At 36.4% G+C, this 19,059-nt stretch overlaps 2 long non-coding RNA genes across 2 annotated transcripts; both read right to left on the bottom strand.

Annotated features, from left to right (window-relative positions):
* Positions 1-8,318: 8,318 nt before the first annotated feature.
* LOC148874708 (uncharacterized) lies at positions 8,319-14,001 on the bottom strand. Its single transcript, XR_016110922.1, has 3 exons — positions 13,571-14,001; positions 13,402-13,492; positions 8,319-8,581 (listed from the first exon to the last, which is right to left on the bottom strand). It is a non-coding gene; the product is annotated as an uncharacterized LOC148874708 (long non-coding RNA).
* A 770-nt stretch (positions 14,002-14,771) lies between these two features.
* On the bottom strand, positions 14,772-16,350 carry LOC148874707 (uncharacterized). The gene is made up of 2 exons (XR_016110905.1): positions 15,791-16,350; positions 14,772-15,085 (listed from the first exon to the last, which is right to left on the bottom strand). It is a non-coding gene; the product is annotated as an uncharacterized LOC148874707 (long non-coding RNA).
* Between the last annotated feature and the right edge of the window lie 2,709 nt (positions 16,351-19,059).

The following is a 19,059-nucleotide window of genomic DNA, read 5'->3' as shown; positions in this document are numbered from 1 at the left end:
ATAAATAAGACAATTATTGTTTTAGCCATAAAAAAGTCATTATTAAAAGGGACAATTTTGTTCCATAAGTTTTGACAACTTTACCTGTAGGTGGAAAAATTACTTACCCACCTGGGAAATGGATATCACTTATCCAAAATAAAATTTTCATTGATCTCACATAAATCTGAAAAAGAACATTGGTATCTTGGTCAATGGGAACCAAAATCTTATTGACTAACTTTCTTCCCTCTCAAAATCCAAAAAATGATTGGGCCCTAAAGAATTCCTCCAAAAGGGATCCCCCATGCTGGATTCTACTTAACAAATGTAACTCACACTGATGGGCTGATGTGCCGTTTGAGTATTTTCTCATATCAACCAATGACGTGTCAGAGTAAGGAGACTTGGCCTCTAGCAAGCTAATATTCAGGGCCACTCTTTTATTTTCTCTATACGGTTGATTCAAATTGAAATCAAAATATGCACCCACCCGATCTTGATTCATCATGCTAGCATGACTTCGGAGAGCAACTTTGAATTCTAAATGGAACCCATTAAGGGTAAACTGAATTTGATCCATAAAATTTTTTAATCGGATCAAATATGAATCTACCTTTTATCAGATCTGATCCAATTTAATTTGATTTAAATGTATAAGTTCATATAAAGGGCAGCTTAGTGCACAAGGTCCATGCCAATGTTGGGTTTGGGGAGATCTAGATGTGCGCAGCTTTACACCTGCACATACAAAGGCTGTTTCCAAAATTTGAACCCTAGTCACCCAAGTCTCAATGAAACAACCCAGCCATTGTCCCAAACCTCACTCTCAAATTTATATTATGTCTATTGGCAAAGTTGGTTTGATTGTTGTGCTTTTACTAAATTGTCATATGTTTAAGTTTTATAGAATTAATTTTTAATTTTTTTATTCATGAAATACAGTCATTTTTAGTTATTTTAATAAATAATATATAATATTTTCATAAATTTTAATTTAATTTATTTATACTATTTAATATCCAATTGCAATTAGATTTTAATATATATAAAATCCAATAGATAAGATCCGTTTGCAGCCTTATTATGGTTATGGAGCTGATGTACACTGCTATTGGTCCAGTATTATGAGAGAACTTTAGAAATGGAATCATGGGCACTCCTGCATAAATAAGGGTCAGTTTGGTTCATAGTCAGAATCGGAATTGAAATCCTTTGAAATTGAAATCGGAATGGTTCATTCCCATAATTTGTTTGGTTCAGATAAGAATGCAAATGGGAATTAGAATCATTAGGAATGAGATTTCGTTCCTAAGGGAGAGACAGAGGGAATGGCCATTCTCTCAAATGGGAAAATCCTTTCCAACAGGAATGGGAATGGGATTCTGGTTCCACTAAACCAAACAATTGGAATCGGAATAGCCCATTCTGATTCCGATTCCTGACTCCTATTTCTATGAACCAAACGGAGCCTAAATAGATTTGCCAAATTTTAGATGGCATGCCAACTTTTGATTGGGTCCAAAATTTTATATGGCATATTCAAAATGGGCCAAAATTTGAGCGTAGTTGTGATCGAAAAAACTTTGGGTCCTTATAAATTGTAGGTACCGTACAGTTTCAACTGTGGATAACGAATTCACACCTCTTTGTGTTTGTCAAAATTTCTTAATACTCGTTGAGGTGGTTTTAAATCCACCGTGAAAAGGTGATTGCAAAGTTCTCTCAGTTGTGAAGTGCTGTTTGTTTTGGTTCAATTGAAGGGTGGTTGGTTTTGGTTCAATTGGTATGTTATGGGTTCATTCCTGTATAGATGCAGGTTCATTTCCTACAATCATTGACTTTAGAAATGATGGATTATTAGTGGTGTATATCACCAAATACCTAAAAAAATTAGAAAAAGTACAAAAACAAATATAATCTTTCCAAACTGAGCCTTAGGGTTTGACTTTTAGCCACATGATTAATTGGTGAGGCAGTCAGATTCAATATCGTCACTCACCTGATCGACAGTAGTGCACTGTTTAAATTCTCCCGCGCAATGGTCCCTTGTTAGACTACAACCCCTGCCGAATTGGGCTAGAATTGAACCAGTATTACAATCATGACCGGTCCAATATCAAAAGATAGGTCTAGGTTTATACAATATTTTCAACTCTGGTTCAACCATTTGAACTGTCACCGTCTCCTATTTTTACGTCCAGTTTTCTTTTTCTTTTTAACCTAGAAATTAACTAGAAACTGTTGACTTGGTTAAAAAACTGTCCTACCTACCAACGGAGTTGGGCTGTTGACCCTCTTGATCTCGTCACCAGGTCACAGGTGCAAGTGCAACGCACCATAATTGCTGTGGCCGATAATTTTGTATTTTTTTGTCTGATTGAGGTGATTTTTTTTTATTATGAATAACTTAGATCTGTACATTTTAGAGAAATTGTCTAAAACTCACCATGACTTTTCAGCATTTCTCTTGAATTCATTATATTTTTTCAAAACGTCAAAAAAACCCCATATCAGCGAGTTTTTTACATTAACAGAAGTTGCTCACATCAGAATAAATGCAATTTTCATGACCAAACTGCCCATCAATGGCAAGTCAATCTTATTAAACATATTTTTGTGACTAATGTTGTAAGTCAGTAAATGGTAAATCACCCCTACATACTGGGTAAAATTTTAACCAATCTGAGATGGATTGTTCATTGTGAGGAACCCAGGATCAGAAAACACAGCCATGAGTACTATGGGATTCGAGTCTCTCTTTGCCTAACTTTGGTGTGAGACCAATCACAGACAACTATGCTAATCCAATGTCAGTCCTTGATCTTGATGAACCCTTTAATGTGTATTATCAAAGAAAAACACATCCTAAAACTAAACTGGGTTCAAACAGATTATTCTTTTCAGCTTGAGTCATAACCATCGCTTTTCTTGTTCAGTTCCTTGTACGTAGTTACATGTAGGAGATTCCTTTATGTTAAGTCTTGAGGATCACATGTACCCTAAATTGATTCAGTTTAATATTTAAAAATAGAATTATGTGTATGATTAATCAAGCAAACAACTGACGTACGTACCCAAATTTAGTCTAAAATTTAACAGAAACTTTATGTAAACAAAACATTAAAAATACAAAGAGATTTCAAACAAATTTCAGGCCATAAACCCTTCTTACAGAATTTTATCGTTGTCATGATGACATGACTCCATGTTTTTTTTCCAAGTATAATCACCACATGGTACAATGCAAGTTGTTTAGAACTAGAAAATATTCGTCCTTTTAGGATGAATGCAATATGGACAAATTAACTTATTTGATATGACTGATTTACTGAAACTTTGTTGTTTTTGGCAATGAAATATTCTATTTCCCCTTGTATCTTATACACTAAATGGTCCTTTTAATTTTCTGTACAAACTTTGTTGTTTTTGGCAATGATGGTTCTTTCAATCATGTATTAAAAGATTAATTCTCTGTCACCAACAATTACATATGAAACTACCCACTTGCTCAAAGAAAACAATTACCTTAGTTCAATCCATACTGAAAAGGATTCACAAACAAATGCGGTAGCAGCCAACCAACCCAGACAGACGGTCACAGCCCTATATTCTAACTTAAATAATCATATATATGATCTAAACAGAAAGTGACTACAGTAAGGTACTACCTCCTTGAATATACTGCAGGAGATTGACAATGTTGTGATTAGAACTTTTTCCTTGTACAGAAGATAACCCAAATGAATATACCGAAGATAATTAGGCCATCAGATAAAGCGAATATATCCTCCATGAATAAATCAGTTTTGGAGATAGAACTTCTCTTATATATTTTGAAAGTTATTGTTAGGTTGAAGGTTTTGTATGTATTGATGGTTCGGTTGTTAAGAGTTCTTATTAGCCTGTATTTGAGTTTAAGTTGTTATGTACTGGGCCTGTGTTAATGGGCCTAAGTCTGTTTAGTGTTTTAAGTTGTCTGGGTGTCCCATCACTAATCAGGGGCATCCCAGTCATTTCATGTAACATTGTATTGTACTTTAATATAAATAACAGTACTGTCGACTGGGTTGGTTCAGTTCGACATTCTCAGCTTCTCTTGGTCTTCTCCTCTCTTCTACTGCTTCAGCTACAACACTTCAGCTTTTATGGTATCAGAGCATTAAGCACCTTCTTGGTTACAGTCGACACCATCTCTTCTCTCTTGCTGTCTTTCTTTTTCTTTTTTTTTCTGGGTTGCTACTGTGAAACCCTAGGGTTGTAGGAGAACAAAACAGGGTTCGAACCTAGGGTTTCCCTTGGTTGTAGGGCGCAAGGGAAATAAGACCCAGACGCTGATGTCCTACTAGACTGTTTCTAGTAGATAGTAGCTATTCGGCTACTAAGAGAGGTCTGTATAGGACAGACCTAGTTGAGGACTGATTTCAACAGTCCTAGCAGTAGTCGTAAGGGGGAGAACTCTCTTTACAGTTGCAGCACTCGAAGCTCAAGTGAAGTCTGCATAGCACAGTGCTGGAGAGCCCTTAGTTTCAGGTCAGTTACCAGCCCAAAACACCTCATTTGCTGCTGTAACTGAACTGCTTCAGAACTGTGACAGTCTTGGCAAGTCTGAAACAGTGTTGTGAGCTGTCAAAACCTTCTTCAACTCTGCAACTAGTCTCTCTTTCACCACTGTGATCACTTCGGCTAGTCTTAAACAGTGGCATCTACACTGAGGCTGCAGTCAAGATGTCTTCAGTATCCGGAGAGGTTTCTTCTAGGGACAACAGACCTACTGCAAGTTCTTCAAATCTAGAAAACCCTAATCTGCACAGTTTACAGATTACAAGTGTGTTACTGGATGAGTACAACTTCAAGGAGTGGTCCGTGTTTGCAATGCTTTTTATTACTTCCCGTGATCTCACAGGCTGCTTAGATGGGAACAAGAAGGAACCTAAGGTTGGCAGTGCTGAGTATGATGTGTGGCGCAAGGAGAATGCCATAGTTATGTCCTGGTTGCTTGCCTCTATGACTCCTCGAGTTGCCAGGACTGTTCATCACTTTCCTACAGCAGCCAAAATTTGGGAAAAGGTATCTAAGACCTATGGACAGAAGAAAAATAATGCTAGAATCTAAAGATTAAATCAAGACATTGCGGCCTTAAGGCAAGGGGATATGACAGTTGCAACATACTTTGCAACCCTAGAAGGCCTTTGGGAAGAGCTTGACCATCACTTGATATTGGATTGGGAAAATGCCAAGGACAAGGAGAGACATGATAAGAAGATTGAAGAGAATAGAGCCTTTAAGTTCTTGGCTGGCTTGGACCCAGTGTATGAAGGCATAAGGTCACAAATTCTAAGGAGAGATGAATTGCCCGAGTTACACCATGTTTATTATCTGGTGAGGAATGAAGAAGTCAGGAGAAAGGAGATGCAAGTTGACTCTCAGACTCAACCAACTGAACAATTTGGAGAACATTCAACCTTGGTCTCCACTAAGGGAAACATACATCCAGACAAGAGGCACCTTAAGTGCACTCATTGTGGTGGTGAGAGACATGTAAAAGAAAAGTGTTGGGTCCTGTATCCTCACCTGAAGCCAACTACATTGAGAAATGACAAGAAACAACAGAAGGGTCATGCACAAGTGGGAATCTTGTCACCAACAACAATGGTGACAACTCACAGAATATACCAACAGTGTCTTCTTCTCCTATGGGGCAGGTTGTCGATTCCTCTGGAGCTAGTGCTTTGGGCTTCACTGCTAGTAAGGTAGAGGTTCTTAGCCGGGCATTAGCCCGTCTAAGGAATAATTCTTTTGCTTTCACCTCTCTTGCCAGATCAGGTACAGTCTTTGCCTTTAGTGCAACTAGCTCTATTGACTCTACTTCTTGGGTTATTGATTCTGGTGCAACTAACCACATGACACATATGTCCTCCTTATTCTCTTCATATCATTTGTTGTCTTGTCAAGATAAGATGAGAGTTGTTGATGGGTCTTTCTCCACCATCTCTGGAAAGGGGGTGGTTGACCTAAGCAAGGACCTCTCTCTTAAATCAGTTCTACATGTTCCTAGTCTTACATCAAATCTTTTGTTTGTTTCAAAACTTACCAAAAATTTGAACTGTAGTATAACTTTTTTTCTATTCATTGTGTCTTTCAGGACAGATTGACGAGGAGAACGATTGGGAGCGGTCATGAGTATGGAGGCCTCTACTATTTTGATGCAGACATCGGTTCAGCCTTACAAGCATCTGATGCTAGTAGTCCGGAGAGTGTGGAGTCAATAGCTAGGTTGCATCTGTGGCATGCTAGGCTAGGTCATTTGTCTTTCTCTTCATTAGAAGTGTTGTTTCCTGAATTGTTTAAGGGCATTTCAAATCAGAGTTTAATTTGTGAAGTATGTCAAATGTCAAAACAATGTAGAACTGTTTATCCAATTTCCAGTAATGAAATTCGAGCTCCTTTTGATTTGGTTCATTCTAATGTTTGGGGCCCTTCACCCATTGCTTCCATTGATGGCTTCCGTTACTTTATCAGTTTTATTGATCACTATTCTCGATGCACACGGATCTATCTATTAAAATGATAGGATGAAGTACCACAGATAACTATGGCTTTTTGCAAGATGATTGAAACACAGTTTGATAAGAAGATTAAGCAATTTCGGTCAAATAATGTTGCTGGATATTTTGAAAAATCCTTGAACTTATTCATGGAAGATGTTGGCATGTTATGTCAATCATCCTGTGCTAATACCCCTCAGTAGAATGGGGTTGCTGAGCGCAAGAATAGACATCTATTGGAGACAGCTCAAGCCTTACTATTCTAGCACAAAGTTCCCAAGCAATACTGGTCTCAAGCTGTACTTACTACATCATATCTGATAAATCGGATGCCATCTAAGGTATTGGGTATGAAAACCACTTTCTCTATTTTGTGTCTCAGTCTTCCAGACTTTCCTCTCCCTCCACGGGTCTTTGGCTGTATATGTTTCATACATGTGAAGGATCCAAAGAAGACCAAGCTAGATCCTAAGGCTATGAAGGGAATATTTTTGGGGTACTCTCCTAAATAGAAGGGGTACAAGTGTTATGATCCTATCTCCAAGAGAAAGTATGTCACCAGAGATGTGGTCTTTTTTGAGTCTCAACCCTATTTTCAGTCTTCTCAGAATCCTCTTTAGGGGGAGACTAGTGGGATGGAAGAGGAATCTTATTCTCCCTCCTTTTTTGTTCCTCTATCTGCCTCAAGCCTTCCATCCTCTTCTGCTACTCCTAGTTGTAGCATTCCGGGTCAACCTAGTGAGGCTCCCACTGTGCCGGTTACTTCTCCTGATGCTGCAGATGTCCCTGAAGGCTCCAGTAGGCAACATAAAGGAGATACTCACATACAATAGAAAAAAAGGGCCCTCAACCTCATGACAGCAACTAGTTGGACTCAGATCAATCTGTCTCTGCAATTCAAGGTAATTCTGACCTATATACTTCTGATTTGGATCTTCCTATTGCTCTTCGTAAGCCTATTCATTCTTGTACCACCCCGCACCCCATTGCTGATTTTGTTTCTTACTCACATTTATCTCCTGCCTATCACTCCTTTGTGTTTGCTCTTTCCTCTATACGTGTTCCTTCTAGGTACTCAGAGGCAGTGTCTGATCCAAGGTGGAAAGAAGCTATGAATGAAGAGATGAAGGCCCTAATGAAAGCAACAACTTGGGAATTAGTGGATTTGCCAGAGGGGAAGGGCATTATTGGGTGCAAGTGGGTGTTTACTGTAAAGCATAGAGAGGACAAGTCCATTGAAAGGTACAAGGCCAGACTTGTGGCAAAAGGGTTTACTCAAAAAGAAGGAATTGATTACAAAGAAACCTTTGCCCTAGTAGCTAAGCTCAACACAATTCGGGTTCTATTGTCACTAGTAGCAATTTTTTCATGGGGACTTCATCAGCTGGATGTGAAGAATGCCTTCCTAAATGGTGATCTTCATGAAGAGGTATTTATGGAACCTCCACCATGCTATGACTTTGGTAGAAAGGTGTGTAAACTGAATTAAGCATTATATGGTTTGAAGCACTCTCCTCGTGCATGGTTTAAGAGGCTTTGTGGGGCTATGAAGAAAGTGGGGTACACTCGGAGTGGTGCAGATCATACCTTGTTTGTAAGGAGACAGGATAGAAAACTTACAGCTGGCAGATCATACCTTGTGGGGCTATGAAGAAAGCATTATATGGGTAGGGCTCACATATCTATGTTATTTAGGCTACATTTAGGAGTACAAATATAAATTTGTAGAGTGCAAAACAAAAAAAGTTTGGTTCATGCAAGTGTAAAGTGGTTCAAGATTTACACACCGACTTTGCACTCAATTCATTTGTTTTGAAAGATGCAAATAAGAATACAATTTTTGTGGATGTTTGGCATTTTCATCAATGTAAATACAACTGTCTTGCTATCAAATGGTGTTCTAGCTACTTCCACCATTAAACAAATATAAAAAATAACAAACCATTAAATAAATATAAAAAATAATAGATTAATGTTGTAGCTGAAGTTTTAGAAGATCTAAATCAGTCAGAGGTTGACTCATTGATTGTTGATGGTGTACAGGAGGTCTATCCCTGCATATGCAAAGTACAAACATTTCTTTCAAATATTATGAATAGGACAACGAAACTAGACTTGCTCTCAACTATACAAAATCTATCAGGAGTAGGTTGAAGACCAAAAATAAAATTTAACTCTGACAAGCATCATTAATCATAGCTTTTGAAAAAAATTCATTAATCCCTCCATTGCTGATAGAAGGAAGTATTTCCTGTTTGTTGTCGGTTGATGACACAACTCCAATGCCTGAACAAATAAAAATTCATGAAGATTGAGGTACTACAAATATCTGACATTATATATATATATATATATATATATATATATATATATATATATATGTCAAGTTATTTGACACTAACAACTGACATTCATCACCAACTACTACTGTAGGTACATAGTGGTCACTAAGACCCTCAGAGTACAAAAGGTGTCAAATCAACACTACACAGACACCTACGATGAATCCAGAACTCATCGCATATTTGCATGAGTTCATCGCAAATATACAATTACGATGAAATCATACTCGGGACAAGTCGTGATGAACTTCGGCTAATGCGAATCTGCAATAAAGCTAAGACATGTGTGGGTTTGCGATGAACTCGGACGCACACGGATTACCGATGAACCCGAATACGAGTAAAATTGCGACAAACCCAACACCATTACAAAGAACTGCTGAATCACGGTAGATCAGGAATAAATACTGGCTATAACGTGCATCTTTTAATGATCCCTGCTGAATCACGGATTACGCATGCAGGTATGCACACCAAACGATAATGTTACGCACACAACATCAGTACAATAGGGTCACGTGTGAAGAGAATCCAGAAGGCATAGGATTCTCTAATAATGATCCCTTAACAAGACCTCCTTTCCTAACAAGAGAAATCCTCTTTCCTAATAGGAAATAACTCCTTCCCTGATAGCCTTAACTCTCTCTATAAAAGGGGGAGAGAAATTCTTCCCTAGGGAGACAACACAATCATAACTCTGACATAGGGTTTCTCACAAGAAGCAACTCCCTTCTCTCCTCTCTTCTCTTCTCTTCCCCACATCCTCTCTCTTTTCTGACTGCCACCTTGGAACTTTCGAAGACTGATCAACCTCCACCTTACCATGGTGATTACAACTGCAAATATACTTGACTTTGAATCAACAACAATACATGAAACCCTACCACCTGATACAAAACAAAGATGAGAAAGGAGAAAATAATCATTTCAAAGCTACATAATCGGATCTATTGTTAGTGATTTGAATTAAACCACAAAAAGTGGCCATTATGGTCACTAAGGTATTCATTTTGCTTGTGCTCAACAATTAAAGTTTGGGGCTGGTTTTATTTTGCTTGTGCTCAACAATTAAAGTTTATATTCATTTTGCATGTGGGAATAAACTGTAAAGATTGTTTTTGTTGTGGCATGATACTTATACCAAACATGATACATGCCCAACATGAGAATGAACTCTTGAAATATATAGAATGATATGTTCTGATAAATCGCATTAAAAAATCATATAGGAATTAGAGATTTGTATCCTTGTTTTCTACATCTGTCTATCTCACTCATAAAAAATATCTATGCATGTATATATCTAGTCATCATATGGCTGAAGTGGGATTTAGAAATGAATAATTGTGATCATGATCATGCCTATGGAAACAATATTTCTATTTTCTAAGTTTGCAAGTCTGTCATGGTTAATGCAATTTTGAGTGTTTCAGGCTTTTACCCCATAACTTTGTAGCCACCTCGATTTTCTTGCTTTTTTTGTTTTTGCTGTTAATCTTGTGAATGTGTATTTCTATCTTTGTCACGGACTAAAAGCAGTTCTAGAAATGGATGGATATATGTTAGTAAAGCTCAGGATGTTGTTGCAAGCATGCTGGCTAAAGGCTCAGCTATTGGACAAGATGCCATGAATAAAGCTAAAGCATTTGATGAAAAGCATCAATTGACAGCCAAAGCTAGGGGATTATGGGGTTTGATATGTGTGTAGACCCATTAGGTTTTTTATCAAAAGTAAAATCATAATGTGCTTCATTAATTCTTTAAATGTGTAGTAGAATAGACATTTGGCTCTAATCCTAGTGTTACCCTATTTCAAATGGTTACTTTTATTTGCATATTTAGGGGCCCTTAATAACAGCTGATGTGGCTGAATTGAATGGATCATTGTTTTTCATGGGTGAATTAGTCATATAATAAAGTGTCAGTAAAATAGTAATCAAGCAACATGCCATGTATCAATTAAAAAGCTCACAACCTACTTAATCATTAAAACACAAAAAGAAAGTCATTCAATTCAGTTTCAGCCATTATCAAACAATCCTTAGTTTCCATGAATATTTATGCCTATTTTATGATTATCTAAAATCTAGTGCACCTTCTATAAGGATCGCATAAAGTTATGAAATCTTTAAAGTACTTGGTCTCTATACCATTTCCATTCCATTATTTTAGTTCCACAAAGTGGTAAACAATGGCTTTTGAAGATTCATGTGTTTTTTTATCAGAAACCAACAAAGAGAGACACCTCTTAAGCCCTTTTTTTTTTCCTTGAAACAGTTTCCCCAAAACAACAAATAATCATTAAGATAAATAAAAACTGAATAAAGCACTGAAAATAACCCAACTTTATACATACATGGAGTTATTACGGCTATTCTATTTAAACTGAGGTTTTTTGAAGGCCCTGCTTTTTAGTTATAGATTTTGGAGGCAGTTTTATTTCTATTTTTCTGCCTAGACTTGATCAGAACAAGATAACTGAAATTTTCAAAAACATTAGTTATCAAATGCATAACCAAATATACTCTGGAAGTGGAAAATGAACCATCTTCTTGGACTTTTCTTTGTGATTTCACTCAAGCCCATTGAAATGGACTTAATATAATCCATGTTGGTCCACTTCCAATGAAATCCTCTTTCACATGCATGAAGTTCTAAAAGGCCAAATGAAGGTTAATAAGAATGTGATTTGAAATAGAGCGAAACATATTGATTTATTCTTAAATAGAGGATATGCCCTTAGAAATAGTAGAAATGGCAGAGAAAGACTACTATAAACTGTTATAGCCAAACTCAAATGGTTGGAATAAAGCTTAGTTGTGTAATGCTTTTCAAATCACCATTATAAAACTAACCACAAGTACCTCCAAATAAAATGGCAATCCTATTTTCTGCATGATTGTCACCAAAAACAGGTCTTAACCAACATGCACCAGCTAGATATAGTTTCCCATTCATTAAAAGTGTAATGACAAATGATGAAGATTCTCCTCCTGAATTTTCTTTTATATGTAACATGTATATGATCAGCTTCTTTGCCCCTCCAATCTTTCATTTAACTATATAGTTGATTGCCCTTCACAACAATCAATCAGCTTGAACAAGTGATTTGTTGTGCCATTTTTAATTAATTAAAGGAGATAGACATGATGTCTTGTGAGCTTGGATTGATCATGCATACCTACATATTGGCTTAAGTAAAGTTCCACACAAACCTACTATATTTGTTCCACAAGGAGTGCTGATGTAACTAATCTGAACCATTAACAAATTGGAGAATCCATGGTTTATCCACCAGTTCAATCTCCCAATAAAGCACCCTTGTGTAGGCCTCTGGGTTACCTTTCTTTCTATTTGCTAGAGAGGTCAAGTCAGGAGCTTCCCTACATGAGTTGCCATGTTTTTCTGTCTAGAGGGATAATGTGGATAGTTTAAATTGCTCCAAGATCCTCTGGATCGGCTACCTGTTCAACTTTCCATCCACACCATTCCTATATGTCCCCTTGGACTATTGTTTCCCAAAGCCATTGGAAATTTCAAGCGTGACCAAGATCTTGTGAATCATGTATAGTTTTGGGAATAATATGGTAATTCTATTGACATGATGGGTTTTCTTTTCTATTTTAAGAATAAGTTTTAAGGGTAGACCCACCTATGGATTCAAATCTATATTTGAATTGAATTGAGTCTTTCCTTGGAAGTATCAAGGCCTATTTTCTCTACTTGTTTCCCTTTAAAAAAACATATTTCTTTTTTTATCCTCTCTTACTTCTCTTTTATGTTCTTCAAAATGATTGAATTCAATTTTTGCATATATAGCTCTTGGTCCAAATTTTATCATGTTGTTATGGTTTCTTTACAGCACACAAATCTATGATTCTTTATCCTTGGATCCTTATACAACCCACAACAGGTCTGATTTCAACAGACCCCACACCTATGGCACATCAATGCTTTTTGTCTCATCCATCCACACCCTCCTATCTATGTCTAATAAAAAACTCCACCAGCAAAAGGCAAATGGTTAAACCACAAAACAAAAGAAAAAAAAAAAGATTCCTAAACAACAAATGGACCAATCAACATTAGTAATCAACAGGAAAAAACAATAAACAAAGATAACAAAATATATTAAATCAGAAGCTCTCCATCTAATCAGAAACCCCACCAGAAGAAGATAGATGGTTAAACCATAACATAGAAGAAAAATGACTTCCAATGGCTAATTGAACTAATCAGGGTTATTTAACTATAAAGTCATCCAAACCATTTTGGAAACGCTACAAAGCCTCCTAACTCAAGTACGATATATAAAATGTAGGAGATACAGAGGAAATATTTTATAGATCTGATTATAACTATAAAATGAAGGGGAAATGTTGAATAGATAAAAAAAAAAAAAAAAAACATATACATCTATAAATGTTACTACAAAATACGGGAAAAATTTTCCAAATCTGTAAAAACTACAGATCATATTGAGAAAATGAAAACACAAGAAACAAAAACGAAAAGAAAAATGAAGTCCTTACTTTCAGGTGGTCCAAGAATGTCTTAGAAATGGGTACGTTGAAGGGGGATCTGAAAATGATAAGGTTGAACAAGCTTCGAAGAAGAGAAAAACTAAAGAAACAAAAAAACAAAAAAGTATATCAGCATCTATTTGATAGGTCAAATGGAAAAATGAATAAGAAACCTCACCAGTAATAGAACGAGTTGAAACAAGAGGTTTGTTGTCTCTCAAATCTCCGTTGTCTAGATTTCAAGTCTTTGGCACAGAAACTTAGATATCGGAAAATCCAACCATGAGTTCTCAGGTGGTAGGAGTAAGTATGATGCTCTTCTTGTGCATAGCCGGATGCTCAAATGCTCAGATAGACACTCGGACCGCCGTTCTGGTGGACGAGGGTAAATTCATAGCCTATTAACGTGAATTTTTACTTCGAAAAAATCGAAGTAGTTTTCAGCCCAATATCAATGTAAACCATGGCATGTTCGCAATTTTACATCGATCTTAGAGGTGTTCTTGCAACATTTCCAAATGCATGCAATTGTGATCCCGGATGCAATAATGCACTGAACCGGTATTTACACTCCTCGAAATAAAGCCTTAGGTATTTGCATTGGTTGAGACCACATGCTCTTGATTTACGTGGTTTTATTCTATATTAGCTTAAAAGAAAATTCTTAACTTATCTTCAACTAGCCTTTAAACATATAAACTTTAGGTGTCTATAAAATGTCTTATTCTAGTATTGCTTATTTCAATTTATTATATAAAATGTCTTATTAAAAGACCACTTGGTAAGCTATCTATATTTAATCAGTCAAAGTGTGACATATTTTTATACAAAACATAAAACATGTAATTTATAAAAACATTTTTCAAGGAAAAAGTTATTACTTGAATTTTCATTATTTCACCAATTACTTAGTGGTGAATAATGCCACATTTTATATAGAACTGAAATGTACTCACAGGGAATGCTGTTGATAAATAAACACAAAAAGAATTGGAGTGAACAAAAACAAAGAATTTGTTTTATAATTTAATGGTGTCTAGAATAATCAATTGGGGAGACAATGTTGAAAAAAAACCAAACACATACAAACATTCTGACCATGAATACCCATGATGGATTTGTAAACAAGCACATACAAAATCTAAACACATTAATCCACACTATGACCTCTTAAAAAGAATTTGATCCAATATGGAAAAATGTCCTATAATTAATAGTTCAGAAAATGACCAGATTTGCACACTAAAGTTTCAAAGTTATGCTTAAATAGGTCAATCAAATTAACAAATAAGCCCATTAAGCAATGCATTTAAAATTAAAAGTAATTGTTTTAGTGATGATTGATGATTATAATCAAGAGAGAAAGAAAAATGAAGAAATTGAAGATAAAGATAGAATATCACACCCTTGTGCCATTCCTATGGCAATTTTCATGCAAATATCCCATGTCAAAGGACTAACCGGCCCAACATCACCATGCAACCATTGCTCTAAATTGTCATTATATACATGCATACTGAAAAAACCAGTACAAGCATCTTACGAAAATAAAAATAAAAATACTTTATAAGGAATCCTTTTTCACTTCCATCTAGAGTAAATGATAACATCCCAAATTCCCTGCACAGGAGCACAATATCCAACAAGGCCTACAATGGCTTCAACTTCAACCTTGAACTCCTCTCCCTGACCTCTACAAGCAAGATGATCACATATAATGAATTCCAACCCAGAAACTACTACAGTAGATACAAAAGTAAAAAAAAAAAAAAGTAATACATGAAAATTTAAAGCTGAAAAAAAAAAGAAAAAGAAAAAGAAAAAACCTACAGTATATATAAGTTATTCTTCTACTTCATAGTTTAATTTCTCTGTATCTATGGAAAACTTTTAAGAATTGAGACCACACTTAAAGCCCGAGAAAGTATTATCTCAATCATGGGAACTAAGCAATATCCCAGGTCTTCAATATCTAATGAGAACAAAACCCAAAGGCCCCTCTGAAATCTACCAGAGGAATTTTATATAAATTTCAAAATTTAGAAGAAACAAACCATTTCAAATGCCTAGAAGATTATTAATTAATATGTTAGAAAAAAACAATAACGATTAATAACCATATAGGCCAACTATGAGGTCACAAAAGAAAAAAGGTTCTACCTTCAAATAATTAGATTTCTATATTCGGAGTTCAGAGGGTAGTACTTCCTACCGACGGCCTCCGTCACAAACGGAAGCCAAACAACATAGAGACGATAATCTCGACTTAGAATTTTTTTATAAAGAAGTAATGAAAATATATATGAAATAAATGCAAATAATAAAAAATGCATCGCTCTCGATAGAAGAAAAAAATATCAAATGTATTTCTTTTATAATATTGTTTTGTCATACTCACTTGCTATCGAAAAGGTTCTTGGCCGAAATAGCCAGCAATGAACTCTGTCTCCTACCAAATGTGTTCCTCTCTGTGCTCCGACTTCTGGCATCAATTGTCTTGTTAGAGTCCTCTTAACAGATTGTTTCTCCTCTTTCCCTTTCCTACCGTTTGCTTTGCACGCTTCGTTGCTTCCTAGAGTTTCGAAATCGACGGAAGGAGAGAAGTATCACAAGAACGGTGGTGATGACGCACACAGAAGAATCTGTAGAGAAGGAGATTTCAATCTCTTCTAAGCCCATAGGTGCTCAACATGCTATAAGCTCTGAGGTTTATAATGAGAACACCGGTGGATAGAAGTTCTGGAAACCCTACATCCTTCATCTGGAAGCAGTTTTGAGAACAACGAAGGAGACTTTGATATCGATCGACAAGTGATTGTTGCGGGACCATGCGCGAGGTGGCATACTAGACGATGGTGGGGAAGTGGGTGTCAGTAAGACCATCGTTCTTGTGATGAAATAGTAAGTGTAGGTACATAATGGTCAGTAAGACCATCAAATTACAAAGGGTGTCAAACCAACACTACATGGATACTTGCGATGAATTCATAACTCATCGCATGTTTGTAATGAGTTTATAACTCATCACACATTTATGATGAACTCATACCTGAAATAAGTTGTGAAGAGCTTTGGCCTATGTGGATCTGCGATGAATTTTAGACATGCGTGAACTTGCAATGAGCTTTAAACACACGCAGACCCGTGATGAACTTCAAACATGTGTGGAAATACCGCAAGTGTTAGATAGTTATGCTCTTAACTCCAATCAGATTGATGTATCATTTGACATTTATTATAAATGAATAAAGTACATAATTGATTCATGTCATTATCGTGTGTTTCTGTATAATACCCTTAAACTAGACACTTATGAGACTCGTGTTATTTAGAATCTTCACAGTCGTTGGATAGATCTGGGGAGATTTATCCTGCCAAGGCTGACACTGATGTGCCACCAAATTGGTTGGGGTGGCTTGTCTCAGCTACCAGGGTGAGACCTGATGTACATGCAGTGTGGGTTTTCTTGAAACCATGAACCGGACCAAATTCTAGTATTGGCCTGGACCTTGGAGATACATGGACAAAACTGAAATGTTACACCTAACCCCTAGACTCGATTATGGTACTACACTAAATGTCGGATTGGACTGTCTTTGATATGCCAATCAATGGGATCCTTAGAAGGGGTCAAAACCTGGGTATGTTGGGACAGTCCGAGAATTCACTTGAGTGGATGATCATAGTCACAGGATCAGCCCCTTTGTCGGACAAAGTGAATGATCAGGGAATGCACTCTTTCTAATGGAAACCTAAATTGCCAGCAGTTGATTTCAAGCGTAGAGATTTGTTTTGCAAAATATATTTATATAGAGATATACATACATACATACATACATACATATATATATATATATATATATATATATATATATATATATATATATATATATATGGTTTCAAAATATTTGTGAAAGGTTTTAATTCCCGGGATCCATGTGAGTAGAGAGTGCAACACTGCTCCTTACAGCCGAGGGAGTGGTCCTCTCTTGTCGGGCAATGTTTGATCATTATGGGATGAGAGGTTAAGTATAAGACCATTGAGGGTAATACCTGATGGATTAATCTTGCATCTGCCCACAGTCCTTGGATTTTCATAAGGTGGCTGGACCCAATGACCATTTAGTGTAAATGTTGGGCTCATTAAGAGCCCATGGTGATGGACTCAGGGGTTCATTGTCTCCTACAGTGAATTCGGCCAAGCCTTGTAACAAAGGTTGGGTTGAACCCATGTGGCTGATGTGTAGATCAATGTTTGGGTCCCATGTCATACAAAGAAAGCCAACTGGGCAGCAAGTTAAGGGGTAAGTGAGCACATAAGCTTAATGGGCCTAAAGCCTAATTCGAACTGGGCTTAAATTAGTTAATTTAAAGGAGACAAGATCCGATTTATAATTTGATTGCGATGAGCTGAAAGGATAAGATAAGTCTTATCCATTTAAGAGTCCAGATCCAAATGTCAGATTTAAATCAAGAAAATCTCTCCTAATTAGATTAGGAGGCTAATCCAAAGAAGACTATAAATAGGGGACGAATTCCTCAATTTTAACACACAACAAGCTGTAGAATTCTCTCATATTCTTGCCATCCCTACCCAATTCGTTCTCCTCTTGTGGAATTGATCAAGAATGGTTCTTGATATTGTTTCTTGGTTAAAGAAACAATATGAATTCATGCTCACTAGCCCCTATTCAATTCTTGCTGAAGAATCCTGGTTCTTGCTGAAGAATCGTCCTGTTGATCATGGTTTATCACACACTGTGACATCTTCAGTGGAAGTGGGTTTTGGTCTTCTCCTTGGGTGTGAATACCTTCATATTGCTACTTCTTATCAGGTATATCACTCTCCTCCCGAATTATTTCAGATCTGGTTTGGTTTTGGGTTCAAGATTGATACTTAAAAGTGTAGTTTTCTAAAATAGAGAATGCGACTCCCGGATGGGAGAAAAAGAAATTTTTGAAATTTCGCCCAACCTTCCTGTAGGGTTCGGCCATCCATATGATGGATCTCCCATCCATTCAGTGGTATCAGAGCCAGGTTCAAGTCTTGAACCGAATTAAATTAGATCTGGATCTGTGCAAATGGGCAAAAGCGTTCTACCCGATTTGCGCAATTAGCTATTTTTTCTTGGAAATTGGTTCCCAGTTTTGGGCGAATGATCTAAAAATAAATCTTTATTATTTTGTTATATATTTGGAATTGTTCTATTTATACTTCTTGAATTTTGGGTTGTTCGTATGGAGGAGATCGAAATCTTTCTGCGACACAAGAAATCTATGCATCTGCGTTTTTTTTTCTATTCATTCTTGGACTATAATTAATTAATTTTTTTAATTTTAGTCTAAATGTATGGGAATTCGACTCAGATGTAATATCAATAGAAAAATTAGGTTTTCTATTTTACTTCATTGAAGACAAAGGTGGAAGTGCGAAGGAGAAAATTTTGCAAATTTGAGTTCGACAATCTGCGATTTGCAGTTTTGGAAACTGCAAATTGCAAACTAATTTTTGTTTTGCAGGGTTGCAGCCTTACAAACAGCCCTCTTGCTATTATTTACTAATTCTTGATTGTCATGTATCAGTTTCTTTATTTTCAAATCATGTTTCTTGAATTGGATCTTGAATTAAACATCAAACCCTAGACCCATTCGAACCAGATTGGACCG

The sequence above is a fragment of the Nelumbo lutea genome, chromosome 1, assembly GCF_056320005.1.
Source record: "Nelumbo lutea isolate HS-2025 chromosome 1, American lotus-T2T, whole genome shotgun sequence".
Taxonomy (NCBI): domain Eukaryota; kingdom Viridiplantae; phylum Streptophyta; class Magnoliopsida; order Proteales; family Nelumbonaceae; genus Nelumbo; species Nelumbo lutea.
This window is presented reverse-complemented; position numbering and strand designations above follow the sequence as displayed.